Genomic DNA, 20,781 nt, shown 5'->3' on the forward strand with positions numbered 1-20,781 from the left:
AAGTTGCTGGCTACAAAATCAACGTACAAAAGTCCATTGCATTCCTATATACTAACAATGAAATCTCAGAAAAAGAAATTAAAAAGACAATTCCTTTTGCAATTGCAACAAAAAGAATAAAATACCTAGGAATAAACTTAACCAAGGATGTGAAGGACCTATATGCTGAAATCTATAAGACATTTTTAAAAGAAATTTAAGAAGACACAAAGAAATGGAAAAACATTCCATGCTCATGGATTGGAAGAATCAACATAGTTAAAATGGCCATATTACCAAGGCAATATACATATTTAATGCAATCCCCACCAAAATCCCAATGGCATATTTTAAAGAAATAGAACACAAAATCATCAGATTTGTTTGGGACCACAAAAGACCCCGAATAGCCAAAGCAATCTTAAGAAAAAAGAACAATAATGGAGGTATCACACTCCCTGACTTTAGCTCGTACTACAGGGCTACAATAATCAAAACAGCATGGTATTGGCAGAAAAACAGACATAGACCAATGGAATAGAATTGAGAACCCAGAAATAAAACCACATAAATATGGACAGATATTTTTGACAAAGAAGCAAAAAACATACAATGGAGAAAAGACAACCTTTTCAATAAATGGTGCTGGCAGAATTGGAAAGCCACATGCAAAAGAATGAAACTAGACTGCTATCTGTCACCATGTACCAAAATTAACAAAATGGATCAAAGACTTAAACATACGACCTAAAACAATAGACTGCGTAGAAGAAAACATAGGTACTAAACTTATGGACCTTGGGTTCAAAGAGCATTTCATGAATTTGACTCCAAAAGCAAGGGAAGTAAAAGCTAAAATAAATAAATGGGACTATATCAAACTTAAAAGCTTCTGCACAGCAAAAGAAACCATCGACAAAATAAAGAGGCCACCAACTGAATGGGAAAAGATTTTTGCAAACAGTGCCTCCAACAGGGGGCTAATATCCAGAATATACAAGGAACTCATTCAACTCAACAACAACAAAAACAAACAACTGTAGTCACACAACAGCCTAGCCAACTGTCCCCCCATGTCTTTCCCTAAGGAAAGAAGAGTCTGTGAGACTGTGCCTTTCTGGGTCTTTGTTCCATCCTTATGTTTACACCTTATGTCTCTCTGTCTGGTCCCCAAAAGATGGTTTGCAGCCAAAGACAGGTAAGATATCTCACGGGAGATACAACCTAAGCCAGGCGGAACCGAGTGGGGACCCCAATGAGCTGCCTTAGAAAAATATGGGAAGGGGCCTTGCCTCCTCTTCCCCCTGCCTGGGAAAAGCTGTTGCCGGCTCTGCCTTTTCCCTGGCACCTGTTTGTGAGAGAAGTTACAAAAACAATAAAGGTCAGTTCTCTCCACTTAGCTCAACGGAACTGTTACAAAATAAGAGACTTGACCCTTCTGACCTTGAGAAGGTACATACCTTAATTAGGACATTGTGGGACCTTGTGCTTCAGCTGTTGACTGACAAAGGGTGATTGAGATAAATATTTTTCTGTTATGATGTGTGAGTTTCAGAGACCATGTAAGAAACACTGTTGCTTTCTCTTGTTTTTGTATACCTATTCAATAAAAAACCCCAGTCGGCCATATTCTGGGCCCAGTCCTCTGAGACTGAGAGACCCCTGGCCTTCGGAGAGATTTGACTGAATTAAGTCTCTGTTTGTTTCTTTCTAAAAAACTTAACCCAAACCGCCCCTTCTCGCACCCTCACTGCCCATGTTGTGCTGGACGCGACAGCAACCCAATAGAAAAATGGGCAGAGGACCTGAAGAGACATTTCTCCAAAGAGGACATACAAATGGAAAATAGACATATGAAAAAATGCTCAACATCACTAATCATCAGAGAAATGCAAATAAAAACCACAATGAGATATCACCTCATCCCAGTCAGAATGGCTATCAACAAGACAAATAGTAACAAGTGTTGGAGAGGCTGTGGAGAAAAAGGAACCCTCATACACTGTTGGTGGGAATGCAGACTGGTGCAGCCGCTATGGAAGGCAGTGTGGAGGTTCCTCAAATAATTACGAATAGAATTACCGTATGACCCAGCAATCCCTCTCCTGGGTATCTACCCAAAAAATCTGAAAACATTTATAGATAAAGACACAGACACATGTGCTCCAATGTTCATTGCAGCTTTATTTACGGTGGCCAAGACATGGAAACAACCAAAATGTCATTCGATAGATGAATGGATAAAGAAGTTGTGGTATACATACACAATGGAATACTATTCGGCGGTAAGAAAAGATGAAATAGGACCATTTGTGACAACGTGGATGGATCTTGAAATTATAATGCTAAGCGAAATAAGTCAGACAGGAAAAACAGAGAACCATATGATTTCACTGATTTGTGGTATATGAACCAAAAACAACAAAAGAACAGGACAGACAAATGAGAAACAAAAACTCATAGACACAGACAATATTTTACTGGTTACCAGAGGGTAGGGCGTAGGGGGGATGGGAGATGAGGGTAAAGGGGATCAAATATATGGTGATGGAAGGAGAACTGACTCTGGGTGGTGAACACACAATGTGATTTATAGGTGATGTAATACAGAATTATACACCTGAAATCTGTGTAACTTTACTAATAATTGTCACCCCAATAAACTTTAATTTAAATAAATAAATAAATAAAATAAAACAAAAAAGTGACTTACCGTATAGCTCGAGATCATTTTGTTTGTTTTGTTTTTTGTAATGAACAATAAAAACAATTTTTACTTTAATAAAAAGGAAAAACTGAGAAACTATCATAGATCAAAAAAGACTAAGGAAACATGATGACTAAATGAAACATAGGATCCTGGATTAAATCCTGGAATAGAAAAATATTACATTAGTGGAAAAATTGGTGAAACCTAAATAAAGTCTGAAGTTTAGTTAATAGTATCGTACCAATGTTGGATTCTTAGTTTTAACAAACACACCATAGCTAACATTAATGGAGTTTGGTATATGGGAATTCTCTACAAAGAAATTTGGATAATTCTTCCATCTTTCTTTGTAAATAAAATACAATTCCAAAATAAATTGTGTTTTTTTTTTTTTTTTAAAAAGCTAGAAATGAAGCATAGAGAAACCTAGTACCTGTGTATATTGAATAGCAAGAGGTTGGAGAGATGCACAATTTGTTGTCAACAATGACCTCCAGGAAGATGGGTAGGAAGAGATACGACAGTAAGTGGATTTTACTAGTTACTCCTTGTAATTGTGTATTTTTAGGACGCTTTTCCACTGACAATATATGTACATATTACTTGTGGAAAACCATTAGAAAAAAAGTTATTTGAACACCAAGATGGCCAGGTTTCTCAATGGTACATAACTCTGTTTGTCCTGAGAGACAATGCTTTTAAAATCCGCAAGAGAGAAATATTCCTTCTTCATGTGGCCACTGCTGAAAAAAGTAAATGTTATCCTTTTTCATGTAAATTCAGCCAAAACTCATAAGAATGTAATTTCTTGTTTATGAATCAGAAAATCAATCCCAACTAAATGAGACCTTAGGAGAGGCCAAAATTGGGACAAATTCAAACAACACAGGAGGATAAAGTCCCGGAGAGACAGGGTAATTGTTCCTCAGAGTCTTGTTTTGAGCAAAAATTAATGCAGTGCCTGTAAATAAGTCAGTTAACGCATGCCTAGGGACTCATCTCCTGTGTGGTATTCTTCCGCCTTAAGGGTCCACTGGGGCACTTGCTGTTGTCATTCATAGTTGAAATTGTGCATATGATCTCAGAAATACTGCTTTGGGTAGAAACCCAAACGCTTGTGGCCCGACACCAAGCCTCCCCCAGGAAGGAACCAGGAGCTGCACTACTTGAGAAGCACGTGCGTTGAGGAACACTGATTGAAGAACACTGATGTTCTGAGGGTGGGTGTTGGGTGAAAAAGGCAAAGGGATTAGGAGTGCAAATTGGTAGTCATAAAACAGTCATGGGGATGTGAAATACAGTGTGGGGAATATAATCCATAATGTTGTAAAGACTATGTAGAGTGTCAGATAAGCATTGGACTTATGGGAGGGGAGTTTCACTTCATAAATTATATAAATGCCTCATCACTGTGCTGTACACCTACAACTAATAAAAAATTTAAAAATCTCAAATAAGTCATGGGGATGTAATGTACAACATAGGGAAAATAGTCAATAATATTGTGATAGTGTGGTACAGTGCCAGGTGGTTGCTAGACTTATGGTGATCACTTCTTTAGGTATATAAATGTTGAATAATTATGGTGTACACTTGAAGCTAATATGATATTGTATGTTAGCTATATTTTAATAAAAACCTTTAACAAAAAGAACATTGATGTTCTTAAACTTGGAAAAACTTTAAGAACATTTTTACTAAATTAAATCACCTCTTGGATTTCAAATTCCACCTCTTTATCCCTAAGAGCTTTCCATACCCCTACCTGAAAATTCAGTAGTCATAGTTATTGGATCGGAAGACAGTTGTTGGATCCCAGAGTAAATGAACCTAATAAACATCAGTGAAACAGCATTAACAGTATATCCGCAGTGTATCTTCATGTTTTCTACAGGAAGTTACACATCACCATTGGTGTCACCCAGAGGCTCCACTTGGTCTTGTTGGTTGGGAGAGTGGGAAATCTTAATGGACTTGTCACGTTCCCAGTTAGAGTTTAAAATTTGTCCCTCACCCCATTCCTCAAGTGCATTTTCCTAACCTACAGCTTTGCTTAGGATTTGTGTTACCTTAATGCTTGAATACCATCTGAGAAATTAGTGACATGCTCATAAAAAATTGCATTCCCTGCTTAGTTCCTTCTAGCCTGCTCCAAACTGCTTAGAGTAGAAAATTCTTCATTTCTACTGCCATAAACTTGTAGGCATCGGAGTTGTCCCTCTTAAACACAATCCGATTTCTCATTCAACCGTATGGAATATGATTTAATAATTCTTTCTGAATTTATCCTGATGTGGTTTCTGAATTTATCCTGATGTGGTTTCTATGAATAAATCTGAAGAAAAACACAACACTATTTCAATTTATTCCTTGGTTGATGGGTACTGTTTTAGCAAATGACCCTCCCTTCTCCATTAACATAGGGATGATAGATTTGTTTTACTGCACACTATTTCACACCCATCTGTATTTTCTTCCATAGATGTAGCAACCAGATCCACAGGCAAAAGACTGCTAAGAAAAGGGTTTATGTGTTTGCCTGTTGTATGTCTAGCAGTAGATAGATAAAATGGCTACTATGACCTCAAGTTCACACTAGTGAAATTAGTTTGTGATCATAAGAAATCCATAGATGTTCATTTTGGGGGCCTAATGAAACACATTAAACAGACGGCTAAGACTTAAATTATGAAATATCTGAAAACCCAGCATCAAGACCGTGAAACTGAGGATCGTGGTGGTAGAAGCTTTGAGAAATGTAACATCATATTAATCAATTCCAATTCCTTCTTCACTCCCCATCCTTTTATAGTTCACAATGGGACAATGGATGGAGTTTCCTTTCACACCAAATTGATGTTGGGCTCCTTTCTATGTGTGACTTGATTTAATCAGTGGCCTGTGGTTGAAAGTGATAAGAGTTATTTCTGAGCTCAGGACTTAGAGAAAATCATATGACTCTGCCTGCCCTTTTATGTCTTCTGCCACCTTCCTTGAGCAGAGCAAGTCCCAGAATGAGACATGTCTGGTGAAGTGTATCTGTACTGACCTGCTTCCTAAAGCCAAATGCCCAAACTGACCCACAGATGTGGGAGCAAGAGCATATATATTTGTTGTCAGAAGCTGCTAAAATTTGGGGAATTATTTTCACTTCACATTATTACAGCAATAACTGACCAATAGTTTTTTGAAAGGCCTTACAGCATTTCATTGACTTTGTTTTTTCTTGCTTTTGGTTCAACCAGAGCAATCATAGCCATGAAGGGAGGAAATGAAACATTAACAACAGATTTTTTCTCTCAGGGCTCTTTCCCAATATGAAGTATGTCAGCATCCTTATCTATATTAGCATCCTTATCTGCCTTGCTGCCATCACTGATGCCAGTGCCTAGTCCACCCTTCAAAGCAATTTTGGAACTCTTTTTCTGGAATGGCCATCAGAGCTGTCATCATATTACCCTTGATGTCCTGAATGTCATCAAAATGCCTTCCTTTCAATATTTCCTTTATCTTCGGGTAAAGAAAGAAGTCATTGGGGGCCAGATCAGGTGAGTACAGAGGGTGTTCCAATACAGTTATATGTTTACTGGCTGAAAACTCCCTCACAGACAGTGCTGTGTGAGCTGGTGCATTGTTGTGATGCAAGAGCCATGAATTGTTGGCGAAAAGTTCAGGTCGTCTAACCTTTTCAGCACTTCCAAATAGTAAACTTGGTTAACTGTTTGTCTAGCTGGTACAAATTCATAATGAATAATCCCTCTGATATCAAAAAAGTTTAGCAACATTGTTGCAACAAGTTCGCGAACTTAATTGTCCGACCCCATAGATCAAAGTGGTTGATTCCTCCCCACAAAACATAGGACAGAGGCTAAAAGGCTGAGCAGTTGCTACTGAGATCGAGGACTATGAGGGGCATCCAGGCAAGGCTTATCTCTAAATTTGTAACAGTGCCATCTAGGACAATCTCAAGTTTCACAAGACAAATGAGGAAAAAGTCCTCTTAGAATTGTGAGTCCCAATATTAGGGCCCAAGTCAAGATTCTGTTGATGCAGAAAATTTTTTCTTTAGTTTTCTCTGATGAAGGAAATTGTTCTGATGTCAGTCTACATGAGTAATAATAAAACTTTATGACTGAATGTTTGCTAAACCTATTGTTAACAATAACCAGTTCTGCCCAACAGGAAATGTAAATTAAGTTGCGGTATAGATTGTTTAACACCCTTCAATTCTTCAAAAAACAAAAAGCACCAAAAAATCTATCAGTGCATACAGTGTGTGGAAAAGAGAATCTTAGTGTTTCTTGAATAAATGTACAGTGCTATGTCTTTTTGGAATGTAATTTATTGAAATTAAATATTGTTTTACATTCTTGTCAGGCATTCTCCTTTGGGAATATTCTAAAATAAATGAAAGAAAATTATCAATACTTAACATATGTACATGTGTTCTATTTGCTGGATTGCTTACTCAAAGACTGGCAATAACAAGTGTAATAATGACTGAATAAATTGTGCCCCTTCCATATCATGTTAATTTGCACAGCTTTTATAAATAATGAATGAAAACTATACAAGATAACTAGAATAAATTTTTGAGTAAGAACAGAATGGGACAGAAGGGATGTATATAATAAAAGACTATATTTTGGTACTCTGAAAACATTGATAAAATAAATTGAAGACAACAAATAAATAGAAGGGTATACTGTGCTTGTGGAGTGGAAGTATTAACATCATTAAAATGTCCATACTACCTGAAGAAATCTACAGATTCAATGCAATCCCTATCAAAACATCAATGACCTTTTTCACAAAACTACAACAAATAATCCCAAAATTTGTATAAAACCACAGAAGACCCCGAATAGTCACAGCAATGTTGAGAAAGAACAAAGTTGGAGGTATCATCCTACCTGATATCAAACTATACTACAAGGTTATAGTAATCAAAACAACATGGCACTGGCATAAAAACCGACACATAGATCAATGGAACAGAATAGAGAGCCCAGAAATAAAACCACACCTTCATTATACAATGGGCTAAAGATAGAGTTTTCAATAATGGGTGTTGGGAAAACTGGACAGACAAATGCAAAAAAAAAAAAAAAGAATCCCAACTACCTTCTTACACCATATGCAAAAATGAACTTAAAATGGATTAAAGACTTATAAGTAAGATCCAAAACAATAAAACTCCTAGAAGAAAAATAAGCTGTAAATTCTCTGACATTTCCTCTTAGTAGTATGTTTTCCTGATATATCTCTTAGGGCAAGAGAAACAAAAGGGAAAAAAAAGGTCACCTCAAACTAAAAAGTCTTTTGCACAGCAAAAGAAACCATTAACAAAACAGAAATACAATCACATGAACGGGAGAAAATATGAGGTCTGACGATTACGTTCGCAAACTTACAACCATGCGCTTACATTGGCAACACTGTACAAACAGCTTGGGAAGGTTTCATAACCTTGGTATATCAGTGTCTCACAGCTGTGTTCATGTCAACATGTGGCAGTGTCTTGCTGAGTGACGTTCATTATTGTTGTTGCATGTTTTAGTGGGCTGTCTCGAGAATGTCTGAGCTTGAATTAGAGCAACAAACAAACATTAAATTTCTTGTTAAACTTGACAAGAGTGGAAGTGAAATCAGGGACATGTTAGTCCAAATTTATGGGGATAATGCCATGAAAAAAATTGCAGTGTACAAATTGATTAAACATTTCTCTAAGGGGAGAGAATGCATCACTGATGAAGAGAGTTCAGGGCGACCAGTATCAAGCAGACTGACAAAAACATTGCAAAAATTCATCAAATTGTGCGTCAAAATCATCGGCTGATTGTGAGAAACATAGCAGATCAAGTCAACATCAATAGAAAAACAGTAAGGGAAATCTTAACTGAAAATCTTTGCATGAGAAAGGAGTGTACAAAATGGTCTGGAAGGAGCTTTTGCATCACAATGCACCAGCTCACATGGCACTGTCTGGGAGGGAGTTTTTAGCCAGTAAACAAATAACTATTGGAACACCCTCCTTACTCACCTGATCTGGCCCCAGTGACTTTTGTTACCCAAGGACAAAGGAAACATTGAAAGGAAGACATTTTGATGACATTCAGGACATCAAGGGCAATACTACAACAGCTCTGATGGCCATTCCAGAAAAAGAGTTCAAAAATTGCTTTGAAGGTTGGACTAAGTAATGGCATCAGTGCATAGCTTCCCAATGGGAGTCCTTCAAAGGTGACCATAGTGATATTCAACAATGACGTATGTAATACTTTTTCTAGGATGAGTTCACGAACTTAATTGTCATATTCATCTATGATATATATCTGATAAGGGTTAATACCCAAAATATATGAATAATTCATATAACTCAATACAAACAAAAAATCTTATTAAAAAATGGACAGAGGACCTGAGTGGACATTTCTCCAAAGAGGACATACAGATGGCCAGCAAACGTATGAAAAGATGCTCAGTGTCACTAATCAGAGAAATGTAAATTAAAACCACACCTCACACCTGTCAGAATGACCATTATCAATAAATTAACAAACAAGTGCTGACTAGGATGTGGAGAGAAAGGAACCCTGTGCACTGTTGGTGGGATTACAAATTGGTGCAGTTGTTATTAAAAACCGTATGGAGTTTCCTCAAAAAATTTAAAAACGGAACTACTCTATGGCCCAGCAATTCCACTTTTGCTTATTTATCTGAAGAAATCCAAAACACTAACTTAAAATTATATGCACCCTCTGCATATATGCTCACTGCAGCATTATTTACAATAGCCAACATATGGAAGCAACATAAGAGTCATTTGATCAACAAATGGATACAGAAGATGTGGAATATATACACAATGGAATATTGCTCAGCCACACAAAGGAACCATATCTTGCCATTTCAACAACATGAGTAGACCTAAAAGGTATTATACTAAGTGAAATAAGTCAGACAGAGAAAGACAAATACCATGTGATTTCACTTATATGTGGAATCTAAACAACAAAACAAAGGAACAAACAAAACAGAAACAGATTCATATATACAGAGAACAAACAGGGTTGCCTGGGTAAGGGTTGAGGGGATAGGTAAAATTGGTGAAGGAAATTAAGAGGCACAAACTTCCATACATAAAATAATTAAAGTCATGAAGATATTGTGTATAGGATAGGAAATATAGTCAATAATAGTTTAATAGCTTTGCATGGTGACAGATGGTCTTATCATGGTGATTATTTTATGAGGTATCCAAATGTTGAATCGCTATGCTGTACACCTGAAACTAGTATAATATTAAATGTCAACTACATTTCAATTTTTAAGAAGTCTATATTTTGTTAAAATAAGCAGTGACTCCAAAGCTGCTGTGTATGTGTGCATTTGTGCGTGTGTGTGAGTGTATCCAATGATCTCTTTTCCAGGTTTATTGAGATATAATTGGCTTACATTCATGCATCGATTAATGATGGGGTTACATTCTGGGAATTGTGTCATGAGGTGATTTCACCATTGAGTGAACATGATAGAGGCACTTACACAATCCTGGATGGCACAGCCTACTACATACCTAGGCTGTGTGCTGTAGCCTATGTATGCTACAGGCTACACACCTGCACAGCATGTTACTGTACTAAATACTGTAGGCAATTCTAACACAATGGTAAGTATTTGTGTATCTAAACATACCTAAACATTTAAAAAGTACAGTAAAAATATGGTCTAAAAGATTTAAAAAATTGTCCACCTGTATAGGGCACTTGCCATGAATGGAGCTGGCAGGACTAGAAGTTGCTCTGGGTGAGTCAGTGAGTGAGCGGGAAGTGAACGTGAGGGCTAGGATGGGACTGTATATGACTGTAGCCTTTAGAAACACTGTACAGCCAGGCTGCACTAAATTTATAGATTTTTCTTTCTTCGATAACAAACAAGATTACTGTAAATTTTTTACTTTATATAAACCTTAACATTTAAAAACTTTTTAATCCTTTGTAATAGCATGTAGCTTAAAACACAAATACGTTGTACAGCTGTACAAAAATATTTTCAATCTTAATGTCCTTATTTTTCACCTTTTTTTTCTACTTTTAATTTTTTTGTTAAAACTAAGACAAAAGCACACAATTAGCCCAGGCCTACAAAGGTTAGCATCATCAACATCACTATCTTTCACTCCACATCTTGCCCCACAAGATGGGCTTCAGGGTGGTAATACCACGGAGCTGTCAGCTTCTGTGGTAACAAGGCCTTTTTTTCGAATATCCCCTGAGGCTCTTCTTGAGGAGGTGTCAGTCTTTTCAGAAACATGTCCATGGTGGTTTGCTTTATTTCTTTTATTTCATCATAGATTTATTTGTAAGCAGATAATGTACTATGAACATTTCTCTCTATTAATGAAAACTTTTGGTATTGGGCTTGAAGAGGAACCAAAAGTTTTGCCTTTTGGGATACTGATTTTAAGCGGATTATTAAGAGACAAAAGACTCAGAGAGGAAGTTTGACCCTTCCTCCTTTCCTGCCCAAAGATTCAGACAGAAAAACCTGTTTCAGGATGGAATTCTTAGGATGTTCACCTTAGCTTGAGTAGCCTAACTTGAATTAAGTGTGGTAAATAGGAGGGCTTCAGGCAAGAGCCTGTTAGCCAGACACTCCCTGTGTCCTATTGCTCCTGAGTTGCCCAGCAGGAATTGCCTGCCTGTGTATTCTGCTCTCCCTCAACTACCTGTAAATTGTCCATTCTTTATTATGAAATCAATGACCCCATTTCCTCCCTTTTCTCCTTTGTCTAAAATGTCATATATACCCAATGTGGCCTCACTGTCTTTGGAATTTTCATGCTTATGTGAATTCCAAATAAGCATGTATTTAATACATACTTGTATTAAATTTTGATTTAATACAAGTGCATGTATTAAAATTTTATATTCTCCTGTTAATCTGTCTCTATTAATCTGATTATTAGCCTAGCCAGAAGAACTTAGAAGATGGGAGGAAAAGTATTAATTTTTTTTTAGTTCCCACAGGGTCTACATTTTTGAACATTTTAAGAAGCTCGTTGAGGTCTGCAGAAGCTTCTGCTAAACGCTTCTCCACGAACTTTCTTGGGGGGGTTTCTTTTTATTCTCCCTCGGTTTCCTTTTATCTTGCCTCTTCTTCAGCTATGTGTTCCTGTTCCAGCTACAACTCATCATTAGTCAGTTCCTTAGGAACCCCCTCCCCAATGTCATCCTCATCCACACCCAGGTTACATTGTTTGCCATTATTGAATTTGGCAACCTCCTCATCTTTGACAAAGCCATTGAAGTCATGGATCAAATTCTTGAGTGTCTTCTTCTAGATGCCATTCTTGCACTACTTGGTGATATCATGCCAGGCCCAACCACAGTTCTTGATGCAGTCAAGATAATGTAATCCTTCCAGAACTGCACGAGTGTCTTACTCAGTAGCAGCAATCACCAGGGTAAAGTTCCTTTTCAGGTAGTAAGCCTTAGAAGCTGCTACAATTCCTTGGTTCATCAAAGAGTTGGTGTTTGGAGGGAGAAACTCCACTTTGCTATTGGGATTCGATCACCAGTAACGTAAGTGTGTCCATGGGCATCATCAACAACAAGATAAATCTTATTTTTGTATTCCTTTTAAAATTATTATTATCATTATTATTGTTTTCAATTATAGTTGACATTCAATATTATATATTAGTTTCAGGTGTACAACATAGTGATTAGACATATATAACTTATGAGGTGATCACCCCAATAAATCTAGTACGCACCTGACACCACACATATTTATTACAATATTATTAACTGTACACGTGTTTCCTGTGCTGTACTTTAAATCCCTGTGATTATTTTGTAACTAACAATTTTTACTTCTTAATTCCTTCACCTTTTTCACCCAGCCCCCTACACCCCCGTCCCCATCTGGCAACCATTGGTTTGTTCTCTGTGTCTATGAGTCTGTTTCTGTTCTATTTGTTCATTTGTTTTGTTTTCTGTTTGTTTGTTTGATTAAAGTTTATGGGGGTAACAATTTTAGTAAAGTTATATAGATTTCAAGTGTACAATTCTGTAATACATCATGTATATATCATGTTGTGTGTTCACTACCCAGTCAGTTCTCCTTCCATCACCATATTTTTGAATCACTTTACCGTCTTCTACCATCCCTCCTCTCCCTTTACCCTCTGGTAACCACTAAATTGTTGTCAGTGTCTATGAGTTTTTCTTTCTTTATTTGTCTTGTTCTTTTGTTGCCTTCAGTTTTATATCCCACATATAAGTAAGTCATATGGTTTTCACTTTTCTCTGTCTGACTTAGCATAATAATCTCAAGATCTATCCATGTTGTGGCAAAAGGCAGTATTTTATCTTTTCTTATGGCTGAGTAATATTCCATTGTATGAAGATCTGACAATTAAGTTCGTGAACTTGTTGCAATTATATTGCTAACCTTTTTTAATATCAGGGGGATTATTCATTATGAATTTGTACCAACTGGACAAACAGTTAACCAAGTTTACTATTTGGAAGTGCTGAAAAAGCTTCATGAAAAAGTTAGACGATTTGAACTTTTGCCAGCAATTCATGGCTCTTGCATCAACAACAATGCACTAGCTCAGACGGCACTGTCTGTGAGGGAGTTTTTAGCCAGTAAACAAATAACTGTATTGGAACACCCTCCCTACTCACCTGATCTGGACCCAATGACTTCTTTCTTTACCTGAAGATAAAGGAAATATTGAAAGGAAGATTTTTTGATGACATTCAGGACATCAAGTGTAATACAACGACAGCTTTGATGGCCATTCTAGAAAAAGAGTTCCAACATTGCTTTGAAGGGTGGACGAGGTGCTGGCATCAGTTCATAGCTTCCCAAGGGGAGGACTTCTAAGGTGACCGTAGTGATATTCAGCAATGAGGTATGTAGCACTTTTTCTAGGGTGAGCTCTAGAACTTAATTGTCTGACCTCATATGTATGTATGTACCACATCTTTATCTAATCATCTATCAAAAGACACTATGGTTGTTTCCATGTCTTAGCCACCATAAATAATTTTGCAATGAACATCAGAGTACATATATCTTTACAGATAAATATTTTCAGTTTTTTTGGTAGATACCCAGGAGAGAGTAGCTGGGTCATATGGTAATTTTATTCTTAATTTTTTGAGGAACCTCCATACTGTTTTCCATAGTGTCTGGTCCAATTTATATTCTCACCAACAGTTTATGAGAGTTCCTTTTTTCCCACACCTTCTCCAACACTTGTTATTATTAGTTTTGTTGATGATAGCCATTCTAACAATTATGAGGTGATATCTCATTGTGATTTTGATTTGCATTGTCCTAATAGCTAGTGAAGTTGAAAATTTTTTTCATATAGGTGTTGGCCATTTTTATCTCTTGTTGGGAGAAGTTCCTGTTCTTGTCCTTTGCTCATTTTTTAATTGGATTGTTTGTCTTTTTGTTGTTGAGTTGTATGAGTTCCTTATATATTTTGGATACTAGCCCCTTACCAGAGGCGTTGTTTGCAAATATCTTCTCCCATTCCATTAATTGCCTCTTTGTTTTGTCAATGGTTTCTTTTGCTGTGCAGAGCTTTTTAGTTTGATGTACTACCATTCATTTATTTTAGCTTTTACTTACCTTGCCTTTGAGGTCAAATTCATAAAATCTTCTTTGAACCCAAGTCCCTAAGTTTAATACCTATGTTTTCTTCTATGCAGATTATTGTTTCAGGTCTTATATTTAGGTCTTTGATCCATTTTGAGTTAATTTTGGTACATGGTGACAGATAGCAGTCCAGTTTCATTCTTTCGCACGTGGCTTTCCAATTCTTCCAGCACCATTTATTGAAGAGACTTTCTTTTCTCCATTGTATGTTTTTGGCTCCTTTGTTGAAACTTATCTGTCCATATTTATGTGGGATAATTTCTTGGTCTTCAATTCTATTCCATTGGTCTGTGTGCCTGTTTTTCTGCCAATACCATGTTGTGTGTTTTTTTTGTATCTTCAAAATTCTTTATTGATTGCCATAATATTTTTCCCCATTTTAAAAATTAGTTTCAGGTATACAAAGCAACATAATAGTTAGACATTAAACCCCTCATAAAGTGATAACCCACCCCCAAGCTACTACCCCTCTGATATCTTATATAGCTGTTATAATACCATCGACTACCTTCCGTAGGTTGTACTCCACATCCTGTGACTATATATACGTATATGTTTAGTTATAGTTGACATTCAATATTATTCTACTTCAGCTTCAGGTGTATAGCACGTTGGTCAGGCAGCTACACAGTCTATGATGTGATCCCTTTTATAAGTCCAGCACCCATCTGGCACCTTACATGATCTTTACAACATTGTTGATTATATTCCCTATACTGTATTAACTACCAATTTGTATTTCTTAATGCCTTCACCTTTTTCACCCTGCCCCCAACCCTATTCCCATCTATCACCCTGATAGATCTAGTACCTATCTGGCACCATACCTAGCACCATACAATATTATTGACTATATTCCTTATGAACATGACTACTGTATAACAACCAATTTGTACTTCTCAATCCCTTCCCCTTTCACCCATCCTTAACCCCCCTCCCATCTTAAAGAAGTCCCTCTAAGATTCCTTGTAATACTGGTTTGGTGGTGATGAACTCCTTCAGCTTTTTCTTGTCTGGGAAGCTCCTTATCGGTCCTACAATTCTAAATGACAGACTTTGTGGGTAGAGTAATCTTGGTTGTACGTCGTTGCTTTTCATCACTTGGAATATTTCCTGCCAATCCCTTCCTGCCTACAAAGTTTCTGTTGAGAAATAAGCTGCCAGTCTTATGGGGGCTCCCTTGTAGGTAACTAACTGCTTTTCTCTTGCTGCTTTTAAGATTTTCTCTGTGTCTTTAACCTTTAGCATTTTGATTATGATGTATCTTAGTGTGGGCCTCTTTGGGTTCATCTTGTTTGGGACGCTCTGTGCTTCCTGGGCTTGTATGTCTATTGAGTTCACCAGGCTAGGGAAGTTTCTGTCATTATTTCTTCAAATAGGTTTTCAATTCCTTGCTTTCTCTCTTTCTTTCTGGTACCCCTATAATGCAAATGTTGGCATGCTTGATATTGTCCCAGAGACCCCTTAAACTCTCCTCACTTGGGGGATTCTTTTTTCTTTTTCCTGTTCTGGCTGGGTGTTTCCTGTTACCTTATCTTCTACATCATTGGTTGGATCCTCTGCTTCATCTAATCTACTGTTGATTCCCTGTAATATCTGTTCTTCATATCTGTTATTGTATCCTTTATTTTTGACTCATTCTTTTTTGATTTTCATCTCCATTTTTATGCTTCCTAGCTCTCTGTTGAAGTTCTCCCTGAGAACATTGAGCATTCTTATAACCAGTGTTTGGAACTCTGCATCTGATAGATTGCTTATCTCCGTTTCGCTTAGTTCTTTTTCTGGAGCTTTGTGCTGTTCATTTATTTGGGACATGTTTCTTTGTCTCCCCATTTTGGCTGCTTTCCTGTATTTGTTTCTATGTATTAGGTAGAGCTTCTATGTCTTCCAGTCTTAGTAGAATGGCCTTATGTAATAGGTGTGCTGTGGTGTTTAGTGGTGCAGTCTTTCTGGTCACCTGAGCCATGTGCTCCAACTGTGTCCTTTGTGTGGGCTGTGTGTGCCCTCCTCTTGTAGTTGAGCCTTGGTTGATAACTGCACATCAGTGTGAGGGACTGTCCCTTGGGCTCATTTGTTGTGAGGACTGGCCTTGACTACAGTGGAAGAGTTGTTGTGCAGGGGCTGATCTGTCCAATCCGCCCCTTGGGTGTGTCATACTTGGAGGCGGCTGGGTGATGCTCCAGCTCATTTTGAAGCTGGCTACTGGGGGTTCCAGCTCCAAGACCACTTTGGAGGGGACCCACTGTAGGTCTACTTCAGCCACAGCCCATGCCCCACCTGGGGCTACCCTGGGGAAGCCAGAAAGAAATCCGCAGGTAGCTGCCACCCATGCTGTGCTTAGAAGTGCCTTGAGAGACCAAGCGCAAACCTAGACTGGCTGGGGCTAGTGCTGGCTTCAGGCTGTTCAGACAGACTTACGGGACACGCTCAAGCCAAATGCGTCTTGTCTGGATTCCAGGAAACTTTGAGAGACCCTAAGAAAGTCTGCCACTTGAGCCAAGGCTGGCGGTCTGCATAAAACAGCCACTGGAAGTGGTCTGTGTGTGCCCAAAAGTTTGGTGGGGCCAGGTCTCAAATTGCTAGGGCGGGGCGAATGAACTTCGGAGTCTCAGATAAGACAGCTGCCTGTGTTTGCACCCCAGGAAGGGGGAGGGCTCAACAAAGAAACAATGGGCTCCACCAGCCCCGCCGCCCCCGGTCCGGGAGAAAGCCACCTCTCCAACTCCTGTCCCAAGCCAGACAACTCAATTCCCCACCATTTGTCCCTGCCACCTTTTCAGAGCGAGTGATTCCATTGATAAGTCTGCACATAGTCCCTTTAAGAGGAGTGCCTGTGAGTGCAGCTGTACTCAGTCTCACTAGTCACAATCTCCACTGGTTTTCACAGCCAGAAATTATGGGGACTTCTCTCCGGCACTGGAACCCTGGGCTGGAGTGAGGCTTGGATCTCTAGCCCTTTTAGGGGATGGTGAGGGACCCACACAGCTGAAATAGCCCTCCCAATCTTTAATGGTCACGTGCAGGTGTGGGATCAGCCCGTTCTGCATCTCTGACCTTCCTACCAGTCTGGAGGTGGCTGTTTCTGCATGTCCTTAGTTGAAAGGCTTCAGCTCAGCTTGGTTTTAGGTGATTCTCAATAATGGTTGTTTTGTAGCTTAGTTGTAATTTTGATGTGGCTGTGAGAGAAGGTAAACATGGCGTTTACCCAACGCGCCAAATTGGTTCCTCCCATAATACCATGTTGTTTTGATTATTGTTGCTCTGTAGTCACAAGCTGAAGTCAGGGAGTGTGATACCTCCAGTATTGTTCTCTTTTTTTAGGATTGCTTTGGCTATTTGGGGTCTTTTGTGGTTCCATACAAATCTGATGATTTTTCTGTTCTATTTCTTTTAAAAATGCTAATGGAATTTTGATGAGGATTGCATTAAATCTGTATATTGCTTTGGGTAATATGGTCATTTTAACTATGTTGATTCTTCTAATCCATTAACACAGAATATCTTTCCATTTCTTTGTCTTCTTCAATTTCTCTTTAAAAATGTCTTACAGTTTTCAATGCACATGTCCTTCACATCCTTTGTTAAGTTTATTCCTAGGTATTTTTTGTTGTTGCTGCAATTGCAAGAGAAATTGTTTTTTTAGTTTCTTTTTCTGAAATTTCATTGTTAGGATATAGGAATGCAGTGGATTTTTGTACATTGATTTTGTAGTTGGTAACTTTACTGTATTCATTTATTGTTTCTAATATCTTTTTGGTGGAGTCTTTATGGCTTTCTATATAAACCGTCATGTCATCTGCAAAAAGATACAGTTTAACTTCTTCGTTCCCAATTCAGATGCCTTTTATTTCTTTCTCTTGCCTGATTGTTCTGACAAGGACCTCCAATACTATGTTGAATAGCAGTGGTGATAGGTGACTAGCCTATCTGATTCCTGAACATAGAACAAAGGGCTTCAGTTTTTCACTGTTAATTATGATATTAAGGGTTTGTCATATATGGCCTTTATTATGTTAAGGTATTTTCTTTCTATATACATTTTATTAAGTGTTTTATTATAATTGATGTTGTATCTTGTCAAATGCTTTTCTGCATCTATTGATATGATCATATGATTTTTATCTTTTATTTTGTTTATATAGTGTATCACATTGATCGATTTGCATATGTTGAACCACCCTTGTAACCCTGGGATAAACCCCACTTGGTCATGATGTATAATCTTTTTAATGCACTGTTGTATTCTGATTGCTAGTGTTTTGTTTAGGATTTTTGCATCTGTATTCATCAGAGACATTGGTCTGTAATTTTCTTTTTTGTGTGTTGTCCTTACCAGTTTCGGTGTCAGGGCAACGTTGGCTTCATAAAGTGAGTTAGGGAGTGCTGTCTCTTCTTCATTTCTTTGGAAGAGTTTGTGTAGGATTGGTATTAGATCCTCTTTGAAGGTTTGGTAGAATTCACTAGTGAAGCCATCTGGTCCTAGACTGTTGCTTTTGGGGAGGTTTTGGATGACTGATTCAATTTCCTTACTGGTGATCGGTCTATTTACATTTTCCAGTTCTTTGTGATTCAGTCTAGGAGGCTATATGTTTCTAAGAACTTGTCCATTTCTTCTAGGTTATTGCATTTGGTGGCATATAGTCCTTCATAATATTCTTGCATGATCATTTGTATTTTGGTGGCAACTTCTCTTTCAATTCTGATTTTGTTTATTTGTGACTTTTCTCTTTTTATCTTAGTGAGTCTAGCCAAGGGTTTGTCAATTTTATCAATCTTTTCAAAGAACCAGCTGTTTGTAGCATTTATTTTTTCTATCATCTTTCTGTTCTCTATTTCATTTAGTTTTGCTCTGATTTTTATTATTTCCTTTCTTCTGATGACTTTGGGTTTCATTTATTCTTTTTCTAGTTCTTTAAGTTGTAATGTGAGGTTGTTTTTCTTCTGTTTTGAGATAGGCCTGTAATGATATAAATTTCCCTCTTATTACTGCTTTTGCTGCATCCCAATAATTTTAGTAGGATGTATTTTCATTCTCATTTTTTTCTATGTATCTTTTGATCTCTCTTCTTATTTCTTCTTTGACCAGGTCGTTCTTTAAAAGTAGGTGGTTTAATCTCCACATATTTGTGGTTTTTCCTGCTTTCTTTTTGATGTTGTTTTGCAGTTGATATCCAAAGCCTTGTGATCAGTGAATATGCTTTGTATGGTTTCAATCTTCTTAAATTTGCTGAGCCTGGTTTTATGTCCCAATGCATGGTTTATCCTTGAGAATGTTCCATGTACCCTAGAAAAGAATATATAGTCTAATGTTCAAGGATGAATTGCTCTATAAATGTCAGTTATGTCCATTTGTTGTAATGTGTCATTTAGTGCTGATATTTCTTTCTTCATTTTCTGTTTGGATGATCTATCCATAGCTGTCAATGATGTATTTAGGTTACCTACTGTAAGTGTGTTTTGGTCAATTTCTCTCTTTAGTTCTGTTAGTAGTTGCTTTGTATATTTTGGTGCTCCCTGATTGGGGGCATATATATTGATGACTGTTACGTCTTCCTGTTATGTTATTCCCTTTATTATTGTGAAATGTCCATCTTTGTCTCTTGTTACCTTTTTTTCCTGAAGTCTGTTTTATCTGATATAAGTATGACTACACCTGATTTTCTCTGAAAACCATTTGCTTGAAGTGTCAATTTCCACCCTTTCACTTTGAGTCTATATTTGCAGCTGAGATGCGTCTCTTGGAGGCAGCATGTGGGTTTTGTTTTTTCCAATCTGCTACTTTGTGCCTTTTTATTGGTGAGTTCAGACCATTCACATTTAGGATGTTTATTCATGTACGAGGATTTCCTATCATTCTATCTTTTATTTTCTAGTGGCTAGGTGTGTCCATTTTTTCTTTCCCTTTTTGTTGCTGTTATTTCAATGTTGTGGTAGTCTATGATTTTTCCCTCTGTTTCTTCTTGTTTTATGTTATATATCTCAGTTCTGGATTTTTTTTTTTTTTTTTGAGTGGTTACCATTATGTTATGTAAAAGAAAATTTCATATATACAGTAGTCCTTTTTCTTCATCACGTCTCTTATCTCCTTTCTTCTTTGCAGGTTCAGACCTTTACTCTCTCCCCTTTCATGTTTTGGTTGTCACATGTTATCCCTACTTATGATGTGTGTTGATTTCTGAGTTGCAGTAGCAAGTTGTCTTTTTCTTCTTTTTTCCCCTTTTTAAATATTTGTATCTTCTTTACCCTTTATGTTATGTTTAAGTGTATAGTGCCCTATTTTGTGTAGGTGTTGCCATTTCCCACTTTCGTCTGTTCATAATGTTGCTCATGGTTTTGTATTCTTTAGATTTTTTCTTTCAGATTGAATAGGCTCCTTCAGTATTTCTTGTAAAGCCAGCTGTCTGTTA

The sequence above is a fragment of the Rhinolophus sinicus genome, chromosome 5 (genome assembly GCF_057876585.1).
Source record: "Rhinolophus sinicus isolate RSI-liver-muscle chromosome 5, RSI-T2T, whole genome shotgun sequence".
Classification (NCBI taxonomy): Eukaryota; Metazoa; Chordata; class Mammalia; order Chiroptera; family Rhinolophidae; genus Rhinolophus; species Rhinolophus sinicus.